This window comes from Acinonyx jubatus, chromosome D2 (assembly GCF_027475565.1).
Source record: "Acinonyx jubatus isolate Ajub_Pintada_27869175 chromosome D2, VMU_Ajub_asm_v1.0, whole genome shotgun sequence".
NCBI lineage: Eukaryota > Metazoa > Chordata > Mammalia > Carnivora > Felidae > Acinonyx > Acinonyx jubatus.
Genome location: NC_069393.1, coordinates 43,779,512 through 43,802,331, shown reverse-complemented (window position 1 = coordinate 43,802,331; position 22,820 = coordinate 43,779,512). Strand labels below are relative to the sequence as shown.

Genomic DNA, 22,820 nt, shown 5'->3' with positions numbered 1-22,820 from the left:
AGATGTTTTCTGATTTGTATTGTCATTTTATTTTTGAGCTGTGGGATTTACAGAAGTCTGTTTTAAAATTTCCAAACATGGGTGTGTATATATTGTTTGCTATTCATTTTTAGTTACGTGCACTTGTTGGCAAAAACTATGGCTGATACGATTATTTGAAATATTTTAAAACTATCTATTTATTTATATTTTAAAATGTATTACAATTTGCTGTACAGCCTAGTAAATGGTCACATTTAATAAAATGTTAACTTCTAGAACCAAATGACCTTGTCAAGCTCTCTGCTTTAAAAATCTATGAATATTCTCATTTTAATAGGGTAGAATTAGCAAGACACCAGAAGAAGTGTCATAACCTGGCCTCTGCCAGCCTTTCGAATATCCTCCTCCTCCTCCTCCACACCCTTCCAACGCTCTAACTGTACTGAAATCACAGTAGCGCTCTCTCTATAGGCACTCGCTCCAGACTTCCATTCCTTTGCACAGCCTCTGTGCTTCACCAGGTTGAGTCTAATTTATTCTTCAAGAATTGGTCCACAAGAAATCCTGGCAGGCAATCCCTGATCCTTCCTCAGCAGGCTGAGTGAGGTCCCATCTCTACTTCCAGCGCACCCAGAACATTGACCATAGTTGCTTCACAGCTCTTGGCTAACATTCATTTAAAAACTATTTATTAATCCCTTGGTATGTGCTCTATGCTGATTACACAACAGTAAATGAAACAGACATGATTCCTCCCATTAAAAGACTTATATAGTCGGGTGAGTTTTTGACTATCTTGAAGCATCTGTAATCTCCATTTTCTGGCACATAACTAAACAAAGCAATAAATGCTCAATAAATGAATAAAAGGAATAAAAAATTATATTAATCTCTTAAGAGAAACATAATTGAGGAGTCAAATTCACTATAAAAACCACATAACATACTCTAATATTCTTTATAAGTATGCTGGCATCTAAAAATGCATCTCCAAACCTTACAGTTATAGCCAGTAACTACCAATCCAGTAATCTCTATCTTACCTCTATCCAAGTACTAGCTAGGGAATTTCACTCCCATAATCACCTCTGGTGATTTCTAGATAATCAGAGAAAAGAAATTTAGATCCAAGTCATGAAATAGGGGAATCTCCATATATTCAAAAGCCCTCTTCCTAAAATATTTCGGGCTTATTTCATGTTTTGAATTATCTTAGCTCTAAATTTATTAGCTTTTTACTTATCACACTTGCCTTTAAGTTTATTTTGAGAGAGACAGACACAGCGCAAGTCCGGGAGGGGCAAAGAGGGTGGGGGGGATGAGAGAGAGAGAGAGAGAGAGAGAGAGAGAGAGAGAGAGAGAATTCCAAGCAGGCTCTGTACTGGGTCCTGATGCAGGACTCAAACCCATGAAGCTGCAAGATCACGACCTGAGCCGAAACCTAGAGTCAGATGCTCAACCGACTGAGCCACCCAGGTGACCCTCTTATCATACTTTTAAAAAAAAAAAAAAATGTTTATCTTTATTTATTTTGAGAGAGACAGAGTGTGTGTGTGTGAGTGAAGGAGGGGCAGAGAGAGAGGGAGAGCGAGAATCCCAAGCAGGCTCTGTGTTCATGCAGGGCTTGATCCCACAAACTGAGATCATGATCTGAGCCGAAATCAAGAGTCAGACACTTAATAGAATGAGCCACCCAGGTGCCCCATCATACATTTTTTTAGTACTATGAAATAAGAAATTTAATATATTCTACATACTTTACATATATTAATTCATTTAATCTTCTTACTAACTTTACGAGGCAAGTATTCTCGGGGTGTCTGGATGGCTTAGTCGGTTAAACGTCCAACTTTGGCTCAGGTCATGATCTCGCGGTTTGGGAGTTCGAGCCCCACATTGGGCTCTGTGCTGACAGCTCAGAGCCTGGAGCCTGCTTTGGATTCTGTGTCTCCCCCTCTCTCTGCCCCTCCCCCACTTGCACTATCTCTCTCTCTGTCTCTCTCAAAAACAAAATAAACATTAAAAAAATAAAAAAATGAAAGTCGTACTAATGAGGCAAGTATTCTCATTATGCATAATTTTATAAGAATAAACCTGAAAATGAAGCATGATTTTTTTAAAGAAAGGTATTAAATACTAGAATTAACTCAAGAGGAAGTAGAATACCTAAATACACCATAACCTGACTATAAAGTGGTGGTCAACAGGCTGGAAATGGGATGGAGGGGAGGGTGGTAAAGAAGGCAGTGGGGTGGGAGGCAGTGAGGAGGAGCCCAGGCTCTGGTGTACACTGTTCAAGATTTTATATAGTATGAGCTTATCAGACCTCCTTATTAGTCCCTTACAAACAAAGACTGGGTGGGAAGGAGCAAGGAAGGGGTGGAAGAAAGGGAGAAAAGGGAGGAAACTGATGAGCTCGAGTTAAACTGGAATTTCTGAGATACTTAAGATTGGAAATACCTCACAAACAGGTGAAAATATAAGACAGGAGAGCAGGAAGCAAGTATTTCAGATGGAGGGTAAGGATAGGAATTGTCACTACAGAATATGAAAAGATGCTACTGGAAATCTTGTGGCATGCTCTCCCCACAGTATCATATATAGCTGCAATAACATAGACAGCAACCCAAACCCAAAAGTATCCAAAATGGAGAATGACCAAATAAGTTAAGTCAGGAGTGTATCCACCAACTTAAATTAAGAATAATGGTATCTTGGGACACCTGGGTGGCTCAGTCGATTAAGCGTCCGACCTCAGCTCAGGTCACGATCTCACAGTTGTGAGTTTGAGCCCCATGTCAAGCTCCGTGCTGACAGCTTGGAGCCCGGAGCCTGCTTAGGATTCTGTGTCTCCCTCTCTCACTGCCCCTTCCCTGTTCACTCTCTTTCTCTCTCAAAAATAAACATTAAAAAAAAAAAATAAGAAGAATGGTATCTTAGTTATGAGAGGGCAGTCCTAATTTAAGACAATGGGAATAAACGTTCTGCCTCCCTTTGAAGGGGGTGGGTAGCATAATACGCAAAGAGCCTGAGGGCAAGGTCCACAGATTATCTACAGGATGAGTTCTAGATTTCTCTACAGCAGAGAGTAGGAATAAGACTAAATTTTCAGTGGTGTCCAGGGAGATACCAACAGTAAGGGCAGAGCACATCTTTTTTCCAAGCCTGGAGCTGTAACTGCTTTTCTGCAATGCAGGGTTTCAAAAAGCTGCTAGATCTAACAGATCTGCTACCTTGCTAAAGAATCTCCCAGCTGCCGGTGCCTGGAAGCACTGAGGACTCCTCTCAGAGTGCCAAGAAATCACTAACAATTTGTTGACTCCTCTGTTATCAGTCAACAGGACAGAAACAATTCTGCCTTCCCATGCTGACTGGTTTGCCAATGAACAGATACCTACAGCCAGAACTAAATGAGTGCTTAGGGAACCCAAGACCCCCATAAGTGGGCGCAAAATAAAATGCAGTTTGTTTTAAAAGGAACTCTGCAACCAGAGGAAAGGCTAAGCTCAAAATGAGAACGGTGGCTTCTACTTAGGCAGAGCTAACAGAAGACAGTGGGTGACAGTGCACACGCGAGACCCCAGGATGGTGTCTGTCCTCTCAGTAAAGAAGAACACTCACGGATGTCCAAGTACCGGAGCTGCCAAAAAGGACACCGATGCAGGACTGCAGCCCCAAAGACACTGTCACAGCAGCTCAAAGAGGATACCACCATTACGACAATGTGTCAATGTGAAGAAAGGGGAGCATCCCTGGGTTTCTATAGTGCTGGCAGTTGATGTGCTTATCAGTTACTGCTTTTCTCCTAAGTAACTCAAACATGAACAGCTCCACAACCACTGAAGAGCCACTGAACAGGACCCATTGAGAAGGGTACTTTGCATTCCTTATCATGACCCTTGTCCTGCACCTTCCCTTGAGGAACTCCATCTTTGGTGAATCCTTTTATATCCTAATTGAGAATTAATGCTCAGTGGAAGATGACTGTACATTAACAAACTTTTTTTAAATTTTGGGGTGACATAGAAGGCTGCCAGTTTTGATGAGGATGCAGAGGAGAAGAGGCTCTCAGCAGATCAAGCTCCAATACAAGCTGCCCTGATGCTCAGACTCAAAGGTACAAGAAATAATCTGTGGTAGATTCTCTGACAAGGTCCAATAGGAGAGTTGGAGCACAGACCCCTAGATTTTCTGAGGCAAGGATATGACTTCATAACACTGTATGAAAACTGTAGCTCCTGGCATGACATTGGGCCCCAGTAGAGAACCCAACTATGGAACATCAAGGATTTAGTGACCAGAGGTACCCATCCATGATTCACAAGGTCAGGTGAAGCAGCAAGCTATTATATGATAGAAATGGTATTTTTGTAATAGTACCTAGGCAGTGGTAGAGGGCACTAGTAAATACAAGTCCAGAACCTCATGTCACCTACTCTTATCACAACAGATGTCTTTACTTATGCTCACGCCAACAACTTTATGGTGGGTTCCTGGTAACCAATGACAAAAAAGAAAAACCTGGGTCCTGGCTGACAAAGACAGATAAAAAATGACTACTGCTCTACAGCCCTACTTGGATGACTCTGAAAGACAATGAGGAGGCAGAAATTCTCTCAGTGGGCATGGCAAAGAGAGAAGTGACCAAACAAGAAAAAACATGGACTCCTTAGGAGTGGTGAATGGTATGGCTGATTGGGTAGGGTGATGGAAGGAGCAAAAGTGGAAAATAAAAGAGAAGGAACCTGGAGAAGAAGCATGTTGATGGTTCTACAAGAGCCCAAAGTGCCAACCTTTATATCTTACGTTAATGCCCACCACAAAACACCAACAACGCTTTGGTGCATTTAACAATGAGGTGCATTTAACTACATTCCCAACTACAGATGGAATAACTTGTCACTTGACTGCAGTGAGCTTTTGCTCTGGGCCACCTCAATGCTTGGCCAATAGGGTCATGAATGGAGAAGCCACAGTGACAGACAGGAAGGCTTTACACAGGCCCAACAGCATGGGTTCTTCCTTACTGAAGGTGGCCTAATCACTGCCACTGACACATGTGGGTATAGAACTGACACTCCAGATATGCGTTTGTCTTCCTTGCCCACAGTATATCATCCCGCCAGCAAAACTATCCCAAGGTTTATAGATCACCTCATGAGGAGTATCAATTATGGCCTCAGGATCAGCTACAGGATTGGGGATTACAGCTTGGTCCACTAACCCTCTTGTTTTGGAGATTTCTTTTAGTGATTACAACCAGCCTCCAATTTGAAGCAGACAAAGTGGGCTTAATGGAACATGAGGCAATCTGAGAAATAAAAACAGGCTATAGCAAACACTTGTGGTGCTGGCAACACATCCCCTTACCCTACCGGCCTCATTATAGCTATGGTGGACAGCTCTATGCACTGCCTGACAGTATCTGATACCAAGTATAAGCCAAGGCACTGCTGTTTTGCTCCTTAGGGTTTTCTCCAAACTTAAAGAAGACTGCTCAGCAGTATGTAGGCACAGCCATACAAACGCTAGAGTTAAAGCTCCAGGAGCAATCTTCAACAGAAGATGAAAAGTCATTGGGGCACCGGGCTTGCTAGGTCAGAAGAGCATCTGATTCTTGATCTCAGGGTCATAAGTTAGAGCCCCTTGTTGGGTGTAGAGATTCCTCAAATAACAAAAACCTCAAAAAAAAAAAAAAAAAAGATGATGAAAGTCAGTGGATAAATGTCCCAAGCTCCCTGTCCTTTGATGGGACAATACTACGGCGCATTCAGAGGGTCCCCACGATTGCCCATAGTGATAACCGGCTCCTTACCACACTTTATGTAACTTCTCTCACCTTTCCCTTTCTCCCATTTCTGCTTCTTTGGATCACCTCGCAAATAACCTACCTAGTCGTAAGTCCTTTTCTCAGGCTCTACTTTCAAAGGAACCCAAACTAAGAAGTGGTGCAGTCAGGACTCAAACTAAAACAATGTGGCTCCACAGCCTGCACTTTAACAAGAGCGTATTGCCTCTTTAAAGCAGAACAGGGTGCAATACACTATGGGATCCTAAATGTAAATACCAGTGAGCAAGCATATACACAGCAACAAAGAGATTTTAACTTTCTAGTGGTGAAGAAAACTGGAAAAAAAGGGGCAGACTATATATAGCCAAACCTAAGTCAATTAAATACATACATACACACACACCAAAGACATATTCAAAGACATATAGCAAACAAATGAGACTGCTTTCCTATGGCAGGAGGAGACAAAAGGAGAGTGGAGATCAAGAAGAAAGTAAATAAATCAATTGAGGGACCTTATAAAGAACAAAGTAATTTTACTCCTGTAAATGTAAGATATGATTAACTTGAGTTTCTGAGTCACAGTCCGAACATACTGTCACAATATTAAATGGAAAAGTCAACAGTACTTGTTATGAATCGGAAGTTATCAAAATAAATATAAAACTCTGAAAATATTTTTATTTACTTATTTATTTTTGATGTTTACTTTTGAGAGAGAAAGAAAGTGTGTGTGCAGGCATGTATGTGAGCATGGGAGGGTCAGAGAAAGAGACATTACAATCCAAAGCAGGCTCCAGGCTCTGAGCTGTCAGCATAGATCATGACCTGAGCCAAAGTCGGACGTTTAACTGACTGAGCTACCCAGAAACCCCTGAAAATATTTTTAAAAATTCACCTGTGTTAAGACCTAAAATCATTCTGAACAGTACTGGCAGCACACATTCCATACTTTGAGAAACACTGTTGTCACTATTCTGAGATAAGAATGATAGAGGGATCTTCAAAATATATATATTTTTTGGGGCGCCTGGGTGGCTCAGTCAGTTGAGAGTTGGACTTCAGCTCAGGTCATGATCTCACAGTTCATGGGTTCAAGCCCTGCACTGGGCTCCCTGTCAGCGCAGAGCAGGCTCGGGATCCTCTGTACTCCTCTTTCTCTGCCCCTCTCCCTCTCATGCTCTTGCTCTCGCTCAAAAATAAATAAACATTAAAAACACCTTTAATATACATTTTAATAGTAAAAATATTAATTTGAAAGCTTAACTAGATTTATGTTAAAGAGAAAACTTGAGGGGTGCCTGGATGGCTCAGTCAGTTAAACAACCAACTTTGGGTCAGGTATTTCTCTCTCTCAAAAAAAAAAAAAAAAAACACTAAAAATTTTTTTAAAAAGAGAAAACTTGATAAGAGCTGAATCACAAAGCCTTTTCTTAATGTGAATGCTTTCCTTCCTCAATAATGTAATGTTTTCCAGTTACACAATGTATAATCACAAAACAGTGACTACTTAATTTTCAATATAAAATGTTGGAATATTTCTAAATATTGCAAAGTCCTAAATCAGTCATCAACTAAGAGCTGAAAAGAACTTTAATAAAAGCACCAAAACTAGCTAGTTTTATATTATGAGGTAACTTATTACCTCACTGAAAGGTATTTCTCTAAGGACATTACCATACTGATGGTTATTTGTTAACATGAAACCATCAAATTCTGCTTCATAAATTTCTTCATCGATCCCAATTCACTGAGCAGTAACTCCATTAAAATAAGATACCATCCTTCAGTAACAGTGTCAGAATTATACCTGAAGGAATATTTTAAACATTTTTTACTAAATCTTGCTTAGCATTTAAAACTATAGCAAAAGACGTAATATGAACAGAACAGTATTTTTTTCTTTAAAAACTGCTCTTTTAAAAAACGCAATACCTTAAAAAAATTAATTTTTAAAAATAAGAATAGGGATGCCTGGGTCACTCAGTCGGTTGAGCATCCGACTCTTGATTTCAGCTCAGTCATGATCTTGAGGTTCGTGGGATCAAGCCCCTCGTCAGGCTCCACACTGAGCATAGAGCCTGCTTGGGATTCTCTCTCATTCTCTGCCCCTATCCCATGCACATGTGCTCTCTCTCTCTCTCTCTAAAGAAACAAACAAAAAGAATAAAAAAGGCAATACTTTGCTTTTTTTATGGTATCTCCCTTACAATATGCTAAGACTTGAAACATGATGTACAAAAATATGTGTTGTATGTAAACAAATGACAAAATGAAGAGACCAATAAAACAATAAAACATTAATTTTAATGTTTCCTTAAGCTTAGAAAACTTAGGGTGCCTGGGTGGCTCAGTCAGTTAAATGTCTGACTCTTGATTTCAGCTCAGGTCATAAGCTCACAGTTTGTGAGTTTGAGCCCCACTTGGGGTTCTGTGCTGAGGGCATGGAGCCTGCTTGGGATTCTGTCTCCCTCTCCCTCTGACCCTCCCTCACTTGCTCTCTATCTCTAGCTCAAAATAAATAAAAATAAACTTTAAAAATAAATAAATAAACTCAGGAAACTTAGATTTGAAAAATTACTTATATTTGCTATGGATGCTGCCCAACATTATCCGTACTATCCAGACAGAATGCATGGGCATCATCATCTCTTTCCAACATCCAGCCAGAAATTACTGTTGATACAGAAGGACTATTTTCAACTGTTAAGAAAATGAGAATTTTCATATAATTCTAATTATTTTCTTAAAAGTCTTTTTCTTACCTCAGAGATGTGGCTAGATAAAACTGTACTTCCAATTTTCTCCAAACAGCTTTGACCTATGCTTCCATCTCATGAATTCCAAGACAGTATTAAACTGATGCATATTTTCATAAATCTGTCAAAAAAAAAAGAACTTATTTAGACTAAAAGAAACATGCAGAAGCAATACTAAAACAATGTCCTGTGTAAAACTATACATTTTCAATGTAAAGTCAATGAAAATTCTAAAGTACTTTAACCTATTGCTTTACCATTTTCCCAACCTCTGCCCAAAGAAGTTTCCCATTTTGCATATTTTCAACTTTGCAAAGATAATAGTAGTTCTGTGGAAAAAGTAAATCACGTGTAAAATTTCTGTATCAGCTTAGACTTTTGAAAAAAAAAATCACATCTTAAACTGGAAAAGCAGGAGCAGCTAGAAGCAACACTAAAATCTATAATTCTACAACATTCAAACCCCTACGTCAGCAAAACTATATTTGACCACCCAGCTAATATCCCTATTTTCACTTTTATCACAAAATCTCTGTAAGCAGTTTTCATTTCAGTCAAGCTTTCCCCTAGAATATCAGGAACTGGAGGGGTCAGGAATGAATCGCATCGCTTGGTCTAAGCCCAGGGGATGGGTTACAACTATGTGACCCCTGACATTCAGTTCCCCTGTTGCCTTAAGAGACAAAATTCACAAATCTGGAAGAGGAAAACAATGAAACATTTAAATCTATTTAAAGAAGTGTGTTGTTTACTTAGAGATCTTGAAAATAATTTTGTTGAATGTATCTTTTAACTGAAACTTCAAATAGCAAGGTATTCTGTTTCATATTGTAAAAGGAAAAATTTTAAGCTGCATGAACACTACCTATGTCCTACTGCAAGGTCAAAATGCCTTTGTCTTCAAGTGCATTTAGAAGTATCATTTGTGTCACACTGAGGTTTAATAGTCTTGGCAATAATGACTGAATTCATGTAAACTGGGCAACCTGAAACTGTCTAGCATATCAGATAGCAGGCTTTCTTAAAGACAAGAGTCTCCACTCAGCAGACAGGCTGCCATAGGACCATGCTGAATCTTTCATGGTCCAACTAAAGACAGACTGACCCTGAAAGCAATTAGCAATGCTTTGTCTGCATTTAAGAGCTTTTACTGTCTTCGCAATGCACTGGTTACCTACAACTTAACTGGTCCCTAACATTTTTCAGGGTACTGACAGGACTATACAACTCTTAGAATATCACTTAGAGAAAAGAGGGCAGGAATGGAGATACACTGTTTAGGATTTTGATTTTCTGAGATGTTCACAGTCTTAAAAAATTTCCCTTATATAATAAAAAAATAAATGCATTGTATTTCCATTTTAGAAATGACAAATATTTTCCTTGAAAGCCCCTCTTTGCCAACAACTCCATTCTTCCCAAACGGTGTGTGTGGAAGAAAAGAGGGAAGGCAATCACTTATATTAAGCAAAGCTCAGATTAACCTATTCTCCTAAAGGTTAAAACAATCCATCAAAATGACTATGTTTAAAAATACATGGCTTGATTCTAATTCTACCAGGTTATTTCCAATGGATCAAATAAAATTAACATGTGAACCACTTACCAACCATTGTTTATTACAGCACTATTTATTATACCACCATTTCCTTGGTGTGAAAAAAAAGAACTGAAGCTTTAGGCTAAGTCTAAAGTTAATAAAAAAGAAAAATACATAATTAAAGAATCTGGAAATATGCCACCTTCAAAGTCCAAGATCCTGCCTGAATTTTCTATCCTCCCTCCATCCTCTCAATGCAGAAATAAATGACAAAAAAATATAACTGTCTAAAGATTGAATCTAAGACCAACTAATGAAAACCAAGTAAATGTGACCTTACTACTAAGAGGTAAATAAAAGATTAATCAAAGGACAGGATATGCTTCACAGTACAGGTCTGCAAATCACTTTTTACAAACTAAAACTGTGTGAATAAACTAAAGCTTTCCCTAACCTTTGCAATATAGTGCTACAGTCCTATAAGCAGAAATCAGTAAACATGTGCAGCTTTAATCACTTAACTTACAAGGTAATATACCACAGGCTTTTAGCACTATGAACTTGGGTTTATCAACCACAAAGATCCAGTCAAAACTGAATACTAAACAAGTATGATAATACTTTCATCAAAAATTTTGTGTCTGAAATTTTCAAGCCTGTTAGTGCTGGAAAACACATTGAAGAAAAAATAATTCTTTTAAAAATACATCAGAGCTTCTTAATGATAGAATAAGTGAAAAACAAACCTTTCTAGATATATTCTAATGTTTTATGATTGAGCTAATGTTAGAATTTCAAAGTTGGTAAATATGGGCAAACAAATGTGAAAAGTGCATTTTAATCCCACATTATCTTTACAGAATACCTTTATTTGCCACCAAAATGTACACATCCCTCATGGTTCTCAAAATTATTAAAGTTGTTAAACTTTTTTAAAAATTATTTTGAGAGAGACAGAGACAGCATGATTAGGGGAGGAGCAGAAAGAGAAGGAGAAAGAGATTCCCAAGCAGGCTCTACACTGTCAGGGCTGAAACTGATGTGGGACTTGAACTCATGAAACCAGGAGATCATGACCTGAGCTGAAATCTAGTCAGACGCTTAACCGACTGAGCCACCTAGGCACCCCAAAAGTTGTTAAACTTTAAACCACTGGGGTACTGGGCACCTGGGTGGCTGAATCGGTTGAGTGGCTGACTCGATTTCAGCTCAGGTCATGATCCCACGGTGGGAGGATCGAGCTCCAAGTCGGACTCTGCACTGACAGCACAGAGCCTGTTTGGGATTCTCTCTTTCTCCCTTATCTTCTGTCTCTCTCCTGCTCACGAGCTCGCTGTCTCTCGCATGCTCTCTCTCTAAAGAGAATTAGATAAATGTTTTAAAAATAAATAAACCACTGGGGTACTTAAAAGATCACTAACCATACATAACCCATCAGTGACAAACACAAACTAAGGATATTATAGTCATCTTTGACTCCGACGTTTTAGGACATCGACCATTCACTCCTATATAAGATTTGCTTTACAGAAATAATAGTGTACATATGCTTTTGATAAATATACTCATAAGACAAAATTTAAGATTACTTTTGAGTTTGTACAAAATGTCAAAAAGTGGTCATTTCCTAGTCTTCACAAAATCAGCAATACTGACGCATATTTTTTCTTTCTACCACTCCAAATCCTCTCCTTCTCATCTTCATTTCTCCTCTCCAAGCACCATAAAAAGTACCCCAAATGTTGGACAAATATTGCTGTTAACACTATCACTGCATTCTTATAACCGTTTTAAAAAACCAGAACCAAACTACAAAATAATATTTGACAAAACATTCCAGCTGGGCTCTTAAACAAAATGCATTAATATTACAACCTTTGGTACATTAACTGGAAAATTCCAACATCATGCTTCAGAAAAATACAATACAGTTTTAGCTATAAGTAACTCAAATGAGCAGTGTAATTTAGGTTTATCATGTATTATTTTTTTTTTTTTTTGAGAGAGAGAGAGAAGAGAGAGATCATAAGAGCAGGGGAGAGGAAGAGGGAGAGGGAGAGGGAGAGAGAGAGAGGGAGAGAATCCCAAGCAGTCTCCACTCCCAGCATGGAGCCTGACCATGGCGCTTGATTTCACAACCATGAGATCATGACGTGAGCCAAAATCAAGAGTTGACTGCTTAACTAAGCCACCCAGGCGCCCCTATCAAGCACTTCTATAATAAAGCAGGTTAGTACCACATAACACAGAAAGGAAGGGTCAACTTATGGACGGGTTGTGTTCTAAAACATCACTTACAAATTGAATATAAGCATGATTTTACAACTTAACATGCCTTTCCCATAAAAGCAAAGATTTAAACAGCAGTATTAAACCCACAATACAAATGAACTACAGTGCACGATTCTATGTAGCACTCTTCTGCTTAAGCATATTTCCATACCAAACTCTAAGCTTTTATTCACTGTTGTATTCTAGAATCTAGCACAGTTGATGACACAGAATAGGATTTCAACAAATACTAGCTGATCTGAAGTACTGAATAGCAACAACTCAATGATATGAAACCAGCCTGTCTAGAAAACCTTACCTATCTTAATTATATCAGATAACCACAAGGCAAGGGGAGAAAAGCTCCTTCCAAAAGATATATGAAAAAGATTCTCAACACCAGGCTTGGAAAGCTCTGGTCTAAGCCAATTGTGGCAACTTCCATTCTCCTTGCCAGTAAGACAAGAGACTAAATTGCTGGGGAGCTTCTGGATGATGAAAAAAAGACACTTGGGTGAAAACCCCTTCCATCCCCCAACCTTTTTTTCCAGGAAACTCTGGGTTTGAGTTTGTCAAGCGGAATGAGGCAGCTATCTTAGGACCATAAGGAAAGAGATGGCCTAAGAAGACAACCCAACAAAAAATGAAGCTTCTGCACAGCTAAGGAAACAATCAGCAAAACTAAAAGGCAACGAACGGAATGGGAGAAGATATTTGCAAACAACATTTCAAGTAAAGGGTTAGTATCCAAAATCTAGAAAGAACTTATCAAACTCAACACCCAAAAAACAAATAATCCAGTAAAGAAATGGGCAAAAGACATAAATAGACACTTCTCCAAAGAAGACATCCAGATGCCCAACCAACACATGAAAAAATGTTCAACATCACTAATCATCAGGGAAATACAAATCAAAACCATAATGAGATACCACCTCACATCTGTCAGAATGGCTAACATTAACAACTCAGGCAACAACAGATGTTGGCAAAGATGCAGAGAAAGAGGATCTCTTTTGCATTGTTGGTGGGAATGCAAACTGGTGCAGTCACTCTGGAAAACACTATGGAGGTTCCTCAAAAAATTAAAAATAGAACTACCCTACACCCAGCAATTACACTACTAAGTATTTATCCAAGGGATACTAGTATGCTGTTTCGAAGGGGCACATGCACCCCAATGTTTACAGCAGCACTATCAACAATAGCCAAAGTATGGAAAGAGCCCAAATGTCCATCAATGGATGAATGGATAAAGAAGATGCGATATATGTATACAATGGAATATTACTCAGCAATCAAAAAGAATGAAATCTTGCCATTTCCAACTGCGTGGATGGAACTAGAGGGTATAATGCTAAGTGAAATTAGACAGCCAGAGAGAGACAAATATCGTATGACTTCACTCATAGGAGGACTTTAAGAGACAAAACAGATGAACATAAGAGAAGGGAAGCAAAAATAATATAAAAATGGGGAGAAGGACAAAACATAAGAGACTCTTAAATATAGAGAAAAAACAGAGGGTTGTTGAAGGGGTTGTGGGAGAGCGGATGGGCTAAATAGGTAAGGGAGCATTAAGGAATCTACTCCTGAAATCATTGGTGCACTATATGCTAACTAACTTGGATGTAAATTAAAAGATAAATTATTTAAAAAAAAAAGAATGGCTGCATCAAAAGACAGAAAGAATCTGGGTCCTTGGTGATGCTATAATGCTTGAATGTTTTAACTAGGTTGGATCTTTTTATTATATTAAATCTTTTTATTGTTTAACCAGTTTTCAATTACCAAAAGTAACCCAGCAAATACAGTGATTTAGAAGCCAATACGCCATTTACTTTCATGAATTCAACTTTTATTTATACAATGGTAACTCATCTAAATTATATCTCAATCCTGGGGCGCCTGGGTGGCTCAGTCGGTTAAGCGGCCGACTTCAGCTCAGGGCATGATCTCGCGGTCCGTGAGTTCGAGCCCCGCGTCGAGCTCTGTGCTGACAGCTCAGAGCCTGGAGCCTGTTTCAGATTCTGTGTCTCCCTCTCTCTGACCCTCCCCTGTTCAGGCTCTGTCTCTCTCTCTCTCAAAAATAAATAAACGTTAAAAAAAAATTAAAAAAAAAATAAATTATATCTCAATCCAGATCCTTCTCTTGAACTAATACAAATTTCCAAAGTACTAAATATTAAATAGTTATTCCAGTGGCACATTAAGAGAACAGAAGTGATATAAAAGCCATCATCTACCAGCACAAAAATTGTTTATGCACTCATATTCACTTGCATGGCTAACAGCAGCACCACCACCTACCCAACTGTCAAAGTTGGAAATCTAGGAAGCACTAATCTCATCTCCCTCTGCTTCATCTATTATATTGAGGTAATTAAGAAATGCTGCCATTCTGATATATCTTTAAAATCTGTCTCCTTTATATCTATACACACCTAGTACAGGCTCTCATCTTTCACTGCAGCCTGCCTTCATTCTTACCTCCTTCACTGTACCTTTGTTTCTAAAATACAACTGTGCTTCTTGAAAAGATTATAAACACCATAAGTTATCAGGAAAATAAAAATTAAAACTATAATTAGAAACCACTACATACCCACCAGAATGGTCATAATAAAAAAGACAGACAATACCAAGTGTTGGTAAGGACATGGAGAAACTGGAACTCTCACACACTGCTATAAAATGATGCAACCGCTTGGAAGAACCGTTTAGCAATTTCTTGAAAAGTTAAACATAAACTCACTATATGATCTAAAATTCCCTCTATGGAAATACCCAAGAGATATGAAAATGTGTGTCTATACAAAGACTTATACACAAATGTTCTCAGCAGTATTATTCATAATAGCCAAAAGTGAAAACAACCCAAAGGTCCATCAACTGGTGAATGGATAAAGTGTGGCATAATCATACAATGGAATACTATCAGGTAATAAAGTACTGGCACATGTTACAAGTCGAATGTACCTCAAACACATGCTAAGTAAATGAAGCCAGTTGCAAAATACCATGTATCGTATGATTCCATGCATACGAAATATTTAGAAAAGGCAAATTTAGACAATCAGACCAAAGCAGTGGTTACCTAAAGCAAGGGGTAGAAGTGGGAAATTTGGAGCAGTGATGAAATGTTCTAAAATATTTACAGCACAACTCTAAAATTTTATTATAAATTAAAAAATACAAGTGTGCTTTAAAATTTTTCAACAATTTCCACTTGTGTATAAAATGAAGGCCAAAATCTTTAGAAGGCTATCTATAGACTGCTATAATCTGCTTTCCGTCTATTTAACCTGCTTTATCTTCTACTATAATCTCTGCCAAAAAGTCTCCTGCTGGTCATTATTAAACTATTTGCTATTTCCTAAATATGCCCAGTTATTTAATGCTTCTCCCTTTCTTTGAACTTGCTATTCTAATTCAAAAATCAAAATGTTATCTTTATATTTTGCCAAGTGAACTTCCATTTGTCCTCACAAAGATCCATCTCAAATACCTCCTTTCATTGAATCCTCTCCACCCCCTACGTGTTGCTAACTTGCTGAGTCTGGTAATAACACACTTAGTGCTTAGCACACAGAATTCTGATGATCTATTTAAAGGTATGTCTTACTTTTTAAGATAACCCCTGTGTACAGCAATTGCATTTTACTAATACTTGTGTTCCCTGTGTTTTAAGCACAGTCCAGTGACCAGCACAAAGGAGATAATCCATGTATTTTTGAATAAATGATTGATGAAGAATGACAGGAAAAAGAAAAATCCCAAAGTAGGCAAAATGAGCTCTGCACCACAAAGACCCTTGTGTAAGTATGGTTAAAGCTGGTTACATAAGAAAGAAAAACAGAAAACCATCCAATCTCACCTAAGTGTTTATCAGGGTGGGATCAGTTAAATAGCCACAATGAACATTACACAGTCCTTTAAAAGAATGAGAATCATTTATTTGTGCTGATATAGAATGATATCCCAAATATCCTGCAGTTATACAAATTATAAAAAGAGTCACTCCACTATTAAAAAGAAAACTATACACACAAACAGCCGTGTGTGTGTGTGCGTGTATGCACACACATGCAACATGTATGAGGAAGGTAGAGATGAAAAGGTACACACCAACTCATCGGAATATAGGCAAAAAAGTGGAAACAACCTAAATGCCTATCAACTCATGAACAGATACACAAAAGGTGGTATATCCATCCAACTAAATATTATTTATCCATAAAAATAAATTAAGCCATAAAAAGAATCAATTCCAATACAACATATGAACACTGAAAATATTACGCTAAGTGAAAGAAGCCAGACAAAAGGCCACGTGTTATATGGTTCCATTTATACAAAATACCCAAAATATGCAATTCCACAGAGACAGAAAATAGATTAATGGTTGTGTGGGATTGGGAGTGGAGGGTGGGAACGGAGAAAGACACCAAAGGGATGATCTATATAAGAAAAAAAAGGATAAATTTGAATTCATCAAAATTAAACTGTTTGCTCTGCAAAAGACACTGTTAAAAAGACGAAAAGACAAGACACAGAATAGGAAAATATACTTGCAAACCATAGATGTGACAAAAGATCCATATCTAGAATATATCCAGAAATATCAAAACTCAACATTAAAAAAAATTCACCTAGAAACTGGGCAAAGAACATGAAGAGCGATTTCACTGAAGATATTTGGATAGCAAATAAGCACATGAAAAGATATGGTCAACAACAACAGCCATCAGGGAAACGCAAATTAAGACTACACTGAGATCACTAAGCACCCACTGGAATAACTAAAATAAAAAACAGGACAATACCAAGTTCTGGCAAGAATATGAAGAAAATGAATCCTTCCTACGTTGCTGATGAGAATGTAAAATGCAACAGCCACTCTGGAAAATGGTTTAGAAGTTTCTTTAAAAACGAAATACACACTCACATGTAACCAAATGCACTCCTGGTTACAAAGAAACGAACATGTTAGTAGCAGCTTTATTTTTAATAGCCCAAAACTGGAGAAAATAAAATGTCCTTCAAAAGGTAAATGGTTAAACTATGGTACATCCATACAACAGAATCTTATACTCAGCAATAAAAAGGAATAAACTACTGTTACACAAAACAACTTGGGTGAATCTCAAAGGATTAGGCTGAGTGCAAAAAGGTCACATAATGTAGGATTCCATTTATAAAACACTCTCAAAATGATAAAATTATACAGATGGAAAAAAGACTAATGGGGGCAGCTGTGTGGGTGGCATAAGGGAGGTCTTTGCGGTGACAGAATCTGTACCTTGTTGCTGACGTGGTTACCTAAATCTACATGTATACTTAAATGGCACAGCACAATACATATAAAATGAACCAATGTCAATTGCTGGTTTGGTATTGTACATCATGTAGTATTAAGTAACCACTGGAGGAAGGTGAAGGGTACAAGGGACCTCTCATTATTTTTGCAATGTCCTATGAATCTAGAATTACTTCTAAGCAATTAAACATTTTTAAACTCTATTTCCTAAAAATGTTTTTACCTCTGCTTTAAATTAGATTTTGAACAAAATAACTGTTCAAAGACTATTCAAGATATATTACTTCTTTCCAATCAGCTAGAAAACTTCAATTCTGCAGTGGTTTCTAGTATCCTATGGAAATGAGGAGTGCCCATAATAGAAGTCTAAAGAAACCAGCAGTTCCTAGACCAAATTCTGGGTCTGGGAAGCAGTGACTGCTATTTCAATGGGTGCCCATCTGTTCTAAGAGTGACACACATAGGAAGTTTGATGCAGCCACCTGCCCCAGGATGAATCCCCAAATAATCATCTATCCATATATTCTTTTCCAATTTATCCTTCCTCACAAAGAAGCACAGAAACCACCTCTATGTTTTCATTTTAATTTTTCTCTATAATTTATTAGCACAATACACACTGTACACATGGGCATTTAAATTGCTTGATATATCTTCTTCCCCTTTCCAAGTAAACCTAACTCCGTCAGTGAAGAAATATGTATCACCCATTTATTTCCATAAAATGATAAGAAATTACCAACAGAACATTTATTTTATTAGTTGTAAAAGCACCCACGGGGCAAGTTCCTCTGGATAGTTTCACTACATTATATAAACAGGAAAATTTCTATTCTGAGGAACCATCAGGAATTGATTTTAGACTGCTAAGAGTCCATCAATTCTTCTAAAAATGGGCATTGTTTATACTTTTCAATAAAGCATAAACATTATTTAGAATTAACATTATGAACACCAATTACAGCGTTACGCTACAATATAGTGAATCGCCACAGACTATTAGTAATTTACTTCCTCTCCTGATATAATCCAATGGAAAATACACAATGCTATCTATATAGCATTCATACCCAAAAAATTTAACTTTAATCTAGTCATGAAATACAAAAACACAAGCAGCAAATTGTGGGATATCCTACTTAAAAAAAAAAAAAAAACAACAACCTTGGGGCACCTGGGTGGCTTAGTTGGCTAAGTGTCCAACTCAGCTCACGTCATGATCTCGTGGTTTGTGGATTCCAGCCCTACATTAGGCTCTCTGCTGTCAGTGTGGAGCCCATTTTGGATCCTCTGTCTCCCTCTCTCTCTTGCTCCATCCCCAATTGTGCTCTGTATCTCAAAAATAAATAAACATTTTTTAAAAAATCATTTAAAAAAAAACTAGGTAAGATTTCAGAAAAGACCACTGGGGGGCGGGAGATAAGGGGCTGTAGAATAGTGATAATGGAAACTCTCAATCAAAGAAAACTAAAGATATATGACAACCAAATGAGAAATATATTCCTTATTTAGTTCCTAGATCAAATATCAAAATGGGACATCTGGCTCAGTCAGTAGAGCATGCGACTTTTTCTTTTTTTAATTTTTTTTTTTTACCGTTTATTTATTTTTGAGACAGAGAGAGACAGAGCACGAACAGGGGAGGGGCAGAGAAAGAGGGAGACACAGAATAGGAAGCAGTCTCCAGGCTCCGAGCCATCAGCCCAGAGCCCGACGCGGGGCTCGAACTCATGGACTGCGAGATCGTGACCTGAGCTGAAGTCGGATGCTTAACCAACTGAGCCACCCAGGCGCCCCGAGCATGTGACTTTTGATCTAAGGGTGTGACTTCAAGCCCCATGTTTGGTGTGGAGCCTACTTAAAAAACAAATAAATAAAAATAGCTACAAAGAACTCTTTTGAAAACAAAGTATAAGAAATTTAAGTAAGGGAAGTATATTACACAATATTATATTGGTATTAAATCTCTTAGCTATGGTAATGTAGCTCTTAAGGAAAACAACCTGTTTCTTAGGATACACTTGCTAAAATATTTAGGGGTAAAGTTTCAAGACATTTGCAGATAACTTTCAAATGGTAAAAAAAAAATGTATATGTGTTTTTATAAACAGAGAAAGTAGATGAAGCAAAAGGTTATTAGCAAGTGAACTGGTAAAATGGGTTTTTACTATTTGTTCAAACTTTATTGTAAAAGTTTTTAAAGTAAAAAAATTGGGGAAAAGATATACTTTATCAGTTATGAGCGTTTTTTTTTTTAACGTTTATTTTTGAGAGAGAGAGCTGGCAGGGGAGGGGCAGAGAGCGAGGGACAGAGATCTGAAGTGGGCTCTGCACTGTCAGCGCAGAACCCCAGGAACTAAGAAACTAGGACCTGAGCCAAAGTTGGACGCTTGACCAACTGAACTACCCAGAAGCCCCTTAATTAGGTTCGAGTTTTAATTCCACACATGATTTTAGTAAACAATGTCAGTACGACAGAAGTTACTAAAATCAAATACTGACAGATCTATAAGGAAGTCCCAAAGATCCTCCCTCCATCGACAAATTTTAAAGCTTTTTCCTAGAAATTGTAAATTATGAGTTGTTCAACAGGATGAAAAATTACATTTTGTTCAAAAGGTCAAAAATTACAGCTGTGCTTCCAACACAGAGCACTATAACCAGCCTGAAGGCATATGGCTTTAAAAGAACTGCAAATCAATTGTACTATGCAAAATTTACAAAGGTTTTATTTGATCCTGAAGTAGAGATAGCCACACTGATATGTTAGAACATATTTTCAAATGTTCTATTTAGCAAATAGAAGAATGTTTTAAAATTTCTTTCTCCAAACAGATCTGTTTCCTAATGATGGATACCATATTTTTCAGGCTGCTAAAGCAAGGTAAAAAGGATAGAATGAATTCCTCTAAAACATGGGTAGTTTCCTAAAACAACTAATTACATCTCATGAAAATACGTAACACTTATCACCTCAAGGATGTACTGGTTATGTCAGACTTTAATCCAATAATCTGTTATAAAATATTTGACTTAATTATTATTTATTAAAAACAAAACTGCCTTCATTAAATACCCAGCTGTCATTCATCCAAATGTGTGCATCAGGGAGACTGAAGAAATGATATTCCAGAAATTACAGAAAATAATTTTTGATTAACAGCATCCATATAAAATCTATCATTGTACAGGAATATGCAAAGGAATCACATCCAACAGGAGGGGAAATGGACTACAGCTATTTCCTCCAAAGGCTGGGCGTGGGACAGTGTTGCTACATGTCCGTAGGTGGGTAAAAACATAGGGAAGAAAGTTTTAGCTGGGAAGCCTGCATTGAAGTTCTCACCTCTATGTAATGAGAGGCAGGTAGTTAATTACTAAACAGTACTGTCTTTTAAATCAGTGAGTCACATGCCTAAGGGAGGAGCTTATAAGCAGGATGAGCAACAACCAAGGCAATGAAGTAAGATTTCAAACAGAAGCAACAACAGGTTTTGAAAACTTTCAGACAGACAATTAGAAGCACCCATCCCAATATAATGCACATAAGCCAACAGCAGGACTATGGACTAACCAACCACCTTCTTGTAAGACACGTCATGCACTTTTGGGACTAAGTTTGTGAAGTTAGATAGGTCTGAATTGCAGAGAATAGATCTATTGTTAACAGGCAAGAGAGACTCAAAGAGAAAGGAAAACAAGATCACTTGATAAGACTTCTGAGGACACGATAGTGTATTTTAAAACATTTAAGACACAGTTTCCTGCTGGTAAGCAACATTTAATCACCTTGAGTCAGCCATAAATGTATTAAAACTCAAACAATAGTACCAAGATGATAATACAAATAGTGCCATACCACCATACATGATGATTATCTGAGAAGTTTCAAAGACCATTGTTTCACAGGGGGAGAGATCACTGGGGGCTGACTTTAAACTGGCCTGCCAAAGACTGACAGGGTTTGACAATATTCAAGGAGGGAGTAGTGTATGTAGGTTAAAATGGGCATTATGCCAGGAGTGGGGCCCAGGGACGGTACACTGTGCCTGGCCACTGTCCCACCTGAGGCCTGGACTCTAGAGGGGTAGAGCAGGATAATCAATGTATGGTCTGACCCAGATGATACATACAAAACCACCCTTGAAGCTCATGTCTGTAGCAGACATCAATGCTCATTTTAGTTCTCTTTCCAATCAAGCACTGAAGACTTCACAGTCCTCCTAAATACAGAACAGCCAAGATGTCAAAATGTTTGAAATTCACCTACCATTCTTCTAGAAGGAGAAGATAAAGAGAATACAGGGTTAACAGCATGGCCTCTGCAGCCAGCCTGAGTAGCAAGGTTAGAATCCTGGCTCCACCACTATCCATTATGATACTATGATCCAAAGTTGCTTAACCTCATCTGTACCTAATGTGTAAAATAGGGACAATGACTGCACGTATCTGAAAGACGACGATCAAAGGAGTTACTGCAGGTATGGCACTTAGAACAGTGCCATGGAAACAGAAGTACTTCCTAAGTGTAAGTGACTGCTATTATTTTCTATCAAATAAAAAAATCAACTGTATTCTCAAAGTAATTAGAATTTTAAATGAGGGGTAATAATATAAAATGCATAAAAACGCTGCAAAGTACACAAAACATTTGAATCACTGACAGAAACACCTTTCAATATTCAATAACAATGCCTAATAGCATCAAACACTTGCTAGTTAACTTAAGAACAAAAGTACTGGAACAAAGACATCGTTCTCTAAATTCACTGAACTCTGGTTTATTGAACATCTTCTAGGTGCCAATTACTGTGCTAAATTCTACACATTTATTATCTAGCTTAATCCTCAAAGTAAACTTATGAGGCAGGTACTTCTACTAATTCCACATTACATATAAGAAACTGACGCTGAGTGGTTAAGTAACCCATCCAAAGTCACACGGGTAATAGATAATAGAGATGGAATTTGAACCCAGGGCAGGCATACTCCAGAGGGTGCACTTCTAATCCTATACCCTGCAGTAGTCCCTTTCTTCTTCTCTGCAGGGAAGGTGTTCCAAGACCCCCAGTAGACGCCTGAAACCACGGGCAGTATCAAACCCACTATATACTATGATTTTTCTTAGACGTGTATTCCTATGATGAAGTCTAACAT

At 37.9% G+C, this 22,820-nt stretch overlaps 1 protein-coding gene across 1 annotated transcript in view; it reads right to left on the bottom strand.

Annotated features, from left to right (window-relative positions):
- The window catches only part of BMPR1A (bone morphogenetic protein receptor type 1A), a 136,198-nt gene that overhangs the window by 49,426 nt on the left and 63,952 nt on the right, over positions 1-22,820 (bottom strand). Inside the window, exon 2 of the mRNA XM_027062480.2 lies at positions 8,539-8,653. The gene's annotated coding sequence lies outside the window, so the exon portion shown is untranslated. The remainder of the gene's footprint in view (positions 1-8,538; positions 8,654-22,820) is intronic.